The 5,771-nt window shown below is 40.3% G+C and overlaps 1 non-coding gene across 1 annotated transcript; it reads left to right on the forward strand.

Moving 5' to 3' along the window:
- Positions 1–3,675: 3,675 nt before the first annotated feature.
- Positions 3,676–3,753, forward strand: TRNAI-GAU. Its single transcript has one exon. It is a non-coding gene; the product is annotated as a tRNA-Ile (tRNA).
- Positions 3,754–5,771: the final 2,018 nt, after the last annotated feature.

Here is a 5,771-nt window from a genome sequence, read left to right on the forward strand (position 1 = left end):
GGTCATCAAACATGAGGAACTGTATTAAAGGGTCGCAGTATTAGGAAGGTTGAAAACCACTGATTTAAAGGCTGCAAGGCCTTCTCCAAGTCCAAATCACCAGCATGAGGGGTGGTGACAGTTTTTGGCCTTGTTGTAACTTTCCAATAATCAAATTGTGAGATTGCATTGTAGAAATCAGGGTTAATAAGTCCTATTAATTATTGTCAATGTATAAGCAACACATGGGAGGAAGACTAAATGTTTGCTACCCAAACTTCTTGTCATCACATTATGTATAGTGAGGGGAATAGGTTCTGAGCCTGACTGTCTCCTGAATAGAAATTGAACCCCTGTCTCAATCCCCATCATCTCTCTCCTAGAATTTAGATGGAATCATGTCGTCATAATCTGACTTAAAAAGAGAACACAAGCCCTGCCAGTGTGGCTCAGTGGTTGAGCATGGACCTATGAACCGCGGCTCATGAGCCACATGCGGCTCTTTGGCCCCTTGAGTGTGGCTCTTCCACAAAATACCATGTGCGGGCGCGCACGTACAGTGCGATTGAAACCTCGTGGCCCATGCGCAGAAGTCGTTATTTTGTGGAAGAGCCACACTCAAGGGGCCAAAGAGCCGCATGTGGCTCGCGAGCCGCAGTTTGCCAACCACTGAACTAGGAAATCATGATTTGATTCCCAGTAAGAGCACATGCCCGGATTACGGGCTTGATCCTCAGTAGGGGTTGTGAAGGAGGCAGCTGATCAATGGATCAATGATTCTCTCTCATCATTGATGTTTCTATCTCTCCCTTCCTCTCTGAAATCAATAAAAAACACACAAAAAAAGCAAAAATATTTTTAAAAAAGAATATTAATACATGTTACCAGTATTTTCCTTGTCTCTATTTGATGCAGTTCAAGTTGTGAATGTGTTGTTCGCTGTATTTCTTCCTTTAAATCATGTTGAGATCATGTGTGTTGCCTCTCAGTGTCAGAGCTCCCTCTTTACTGAACATTTAGGAAACTAAACACTGCTCTTGAGAAATTTATGTATCAAAAGGAACTCATCCAAGCTCGAGTAAAAAGGGAAGTCACATGAAAGATTTTCTGTGGCTACTCTGGGTAGCAGGATTGAATGAAAGTTCTTGGGGCTGGACAGTACAGTAAGAAAAATAAATCAGCTCATGAGAGCAATGGTTCCAGACTATATCCCAAAAATACAATGGCTCACTGGGTAGGAAATACAGTTAATGTCAAAGAGCTTGACTTTTGGTCTAGGTAAGTATTAATACCAACTTTTATTCTAAAAGAATTAATTTAGCACTGTTAAGAAATACGAAGAGACAGCTTCCCCCTGACTGTTGGCTTGATATTTCTTTAATGCTGTTTGGAGCTTGACTTATTTCTAGCTACAGACACTCTTAAAGGAATGCTTAATTGTTTGAAATTTCTCATCCAGCCTTTCTTCTCTCTTTTGCGTAGTTGCTCTCACCCCAGGAAAAGGTATTCCCAACTGTGGCTGTGACAGCTCTCTGAGGTCTTAAGATGCCCTGGTGTGTCACTCAGGATTTGAGCCGCTAACTGCATGAGGAAGGCAAATGCAAAACATACATGAATGTGGAAGAAAAATAGGGGGTTTATTTCAAAATTAGCATACCAATAATTTATAAAAGCTACTTAAAGAGCCGGTGTTCTCAGTGCCTAAAACACTGTTGAGTTAGTGAAGAAGCAGCTTTAATCTCTCAGCCACTCAGAGCCACAATTTGGCACATGGCTTCAGTTTTGTGTCTGTGGTTTCTTAGCCTGAAAGAGTTAAAGCTGTTGAGGAAAAGAGGGTATGTGTGTACTCCTGGTTTTAATTATTCCAGTTGACTGTTAATCAGATGTAATAAATAATGTCTTATTTCCTCTTGATAACACAGACCTGGTCTGCTTTAACCATATCATATTTATTAAAGGTTCACATCTTACCAAGTATCACGTTGATGAGAATTTAAACATCATATTTCAAACCAAATATTTCATTGAACTGATATTTTGACTTTTAGTATATTCTCTGTGTGTGAAGCATATGTGGATTTTGACAACTTTCCTAATTTTATCTGCAAACCGCCTTATGTTTATAATCTGACTCAGGTCAGATGAGGTAGAATATGGCATGAAAGGCATTTACGTGTGGAATATATGGCTTTTTAACAACTTTGGAATGAAATACCTCTCCCCCCTATCTTACATGTTTATTCTAATCGTGCAGTACCCCCTTTTACTATAGGAAGACAATGTTAGCTTAAGCAGATTGACAGAAATACCAGTAAGGAGATGCCGACTCACAATAGCTTTGAAGGTGATTGAAATAGAAGAGGGGATAAGACCCAGCAGCCCTACCTCTCCCTTTGCTGTGCCCTTTATCTCCCACTAGTGTCCAAGAGAAGCCTGGTGTGACTCGGGGCTGCCCACCAAAACGTTAATGGCAACAACCGACTGTGCTGAGCCCAGCTTATGGGAAGTGGTGGAGTGTGGAAAGAGCTCAGGTCTGCAGGGTCTTAGCCTGTCCCTAAGGGCATCCTTGTGGGTTCCAGTTATAGGAACCCAGTGAACCTATTTTAGGTCATTTTTATGTGTGTGTGTGTGTGTGTGTGTGTGTGTTTTTCCCCCAGATTTGTTGCCTTCATCATGCTAATGACTGCTAAAAGCCCAGAAAGATTGTATTCTCTTATGTTTTATGTTAACTAAAGATTTGAAGTATGGGCTAAGTAAGCCAGAGAAACTTCCAACAGTTGTTGACATTTTATTTTCAGAATATCAAATTTCCTCTGATTTGTTTTTGTCTGTGTGAGTAGATCTTTCAGGATTCAGTGAACTAAGAAGCACGGTTCATTGTGAGGTGGGGTCTCAGGTCAGTCTCGTTGGTAGAGAATGGAATGTCCCAATGATGGCAGCTGTGCCTGTCTGCTCGCTTGGTCTAAACAGTTTCTGCACATTTATCTAGTGATTTATTGCAAGCCCAGCTGCTTTGCTTATTTTTTCAGTACTTGAAATTAAAACAGATTCATTTGTAATCGAAGCTCAGAGAGAAATAATATTAAATATGACTTTCCATCAGACAAGGGGCAGAAGGTACAAGTTTGTCTCATGATTTAGAGCTGTTTGCAGACAGATGCATGGTTATTTAGAGTAGACCTCTGGATGTTGGTTGGAATGAATTTTTAGCTGTAGGAGGTGCTTTCTCTTGGGACTTGAGCTTAAAAACAACTGTTTTTCTGATTAGCATAACCAGCCCTAATAATCCAGAAATAAAATGAAGCTTTAACACATGTGCAGACATATACGCCTACACACATTCATTCATGTTTTTACACACACACATTCACACACACGCAGAGTGTTATATAGATTTAGAATTAGAGTTAAAAAAAACAACAACTCAACAACTGCCGTAACCGGTTTGGCTCAGTGGATAGAGCGTCGGCCTGCGGACTGAAAGGTCCCAGGTTCGATTCTGGTCAAGGGCATGTACCTTGGTAGCAGGCACATCCCCAATAGGGGGTGTGCAGGAGGCAGCTGATCAATGTTTCTCTCTCATTGATGTTACTAACTCTCTATCCTTCTCCCTTCCTCTCTGTAAAAATAAATCCATAAAATATATTTAAAAACAAAACAAAACAAAACAAAAAATAAACAACAACAACAAATGGGGCCCTGGCCAGGTAGCTCAGTTGGTTAGAGCGTTGTCCTGATATGGCAAGGTTGTAGGTTTGATCCCTACTCAGGATATATGCATGAATCAACCAACGAATGCATAAAAAAGTGGAACAACAAATTGATATTTCTCTCTCTTTCTCTGTCTGTCTCTCTCCCTCCCTCCCTGCCTCTCTTTCTTAAAAAAATCAATAATAATAAAATACTCAAGTGGAAATATTCCTAATAGAGATAAATAAAGGAACAATTGAAGCTAAAAGAAAGAAGTCTAGTACAGGTGGGAGAAAGCTCCAGAAGTTTCTCTGGCAGCAATTTTTACAATTACTTATCCTTCAGAGCAGAGAATTGGTGTGAGATTGAAAACATCACCCAAGCCATTTTTTAAAGAGCAGCATTCCATTTCTTCATTTATCCATCTGCAGTTATTTATATATTTATTCATTCATTTTGTCATTTTAGCAGGTGTTGAATGAGAGCCATGGTTGTTTCTTCTTCTCTGCAGGCTCAGTGTTAGTACCTGGGAGACCCAACCTTACTAGGGCCAGGTCCCTGTATGTGTGAGTATACAGAAAATGGACTTATAATGCATTCTTCTTGTGTCCACAGGTAAATAGAATAGACAAAGTGCTAGGGGACCACAGAAGAAAGAGAGGCCAGTAGCTTTGCTAAGAAGAGCAGTTGGTTATGGTTCTTTTCCTTAGTCCTTGATTAATAACATTCTTATGCAATCCTCTTTTCCAGAGAATTCTAAATACCAGGTGACTCTCTTTTATTTTCCTATCCCCACTCATTTCCATTCTTTCCTTTCTTTCTCTAGGTTCTCTTTTTTTTCCCCTCATTCATTGAAGACTTAAGAATTAACCACATTTTCCTTATAATTAAATTTTGGAGGCCCTAAATATTAGCTTTCAATGTGGCTAATTTCTGACCCTAGTTCCACTTTTTAAAAAGTCCTTTTGAATATTTTGTCAGGTTTCAGGTGGGACAAACAGTAAATATTCCTGGTCGTACTGAACAGTCCCATGGATGCAAGAGGCATCCCCAAAGAAGAAGATGCAAAAGATACTACTCTCTCAAGATCCAGAGCCACTTCCAAAAATAACCAAAAGAAAGAAAGACTTGGCCAATTCCTCCAAGAGTTGGCAACTAAGTAGGACCTTAGTTACAAATAAAGTGAATCCCACATTTGTCTCTGGTCATATTTTGGGGCACCAGTTAATGACACAAAGTAAGAGAAATGGGAAGGCAATAGCTGTGCCTGACAGAGAATGGATAGACAACTAATGGGTGCCCAAATACACATTCACAAATCATAATTGAAAGATGTAATTCTCAATGTTTGTTGTTTTTTAAAAAAATACATTTTTATTGATTTCAGAGAGGAAGGGAGAGGGAGAAAGAGATGGAAACATCAGTGAGAGAGAATCATTGATTGACTGCCTCCTGCACTCCCCTTACTGGGGACTGAGCCTGCAACCTGGGCATGTGCCTAATTCTTAATGTGTGTTTTTTTGTTTTGCTTTTGTTTTTGCCTGCCAATCAGAATTTGGAAAGGAAGGGACATTGTGAAATGTTACCTTCCTCTCTCCACCAGGCTCCACAGATAGATCTGAGACAGCTGACTTTGATAAGAACTTGCCCTTTGCAGGCTTCTGCCAGTGCTCCCAGGATTCTACCTGCCAGCTCTTGAGTGAGTTAGGTGTCCTAGCAGGTCTCATTCTGGTCTTTAGATGTTGGGAGCCATTAGAGATATTGGCTTAGACAAAGCCATCTTAAGAGCTGTAGAGAAGGAAACATAATGTTCCCTCTATCTTTTATGTTGAGTGTTTAGCTGAGACCCCTTTTTCTGTAGGGCACCTCGTAAATGGATAAACTTATCTAGGTTAAATCTTCTCCACTATGGCCAAGATTAAGCCACGGTTTATCCAAGATTATCTTTGGTAAGGTTAACCTGTTGTTTAGCCTTCCAACAACACAATGAAGTGAATCCAGCTTAAGTGGGCCTGGGCCTGGAGCTGGTCTGGCCCTGGCTGGTTTCTGGCACTGGTCTGGAAAAAGAAATGCTCAAAGTCTTAAAGCTCATAACACAAACC

The sequence above is a fragment of the Myotis myotis genome, unplaced genomic scaffold, assembly GCF_014108235.1.
Source record: "Myotis myotis isolate mMyoMyo1 unplaced genomic scaffold, mMyoMyo1.p scaffold_m19_p_5, whole genome shotgun sequence".
Taxonomy (NCBI): domain Eukaryota; kingdom Metazoa; phylum Chordata; class Mammalia; order Chiroptera; family Vespertilionidae; genus Myotis; species Myotis myotis.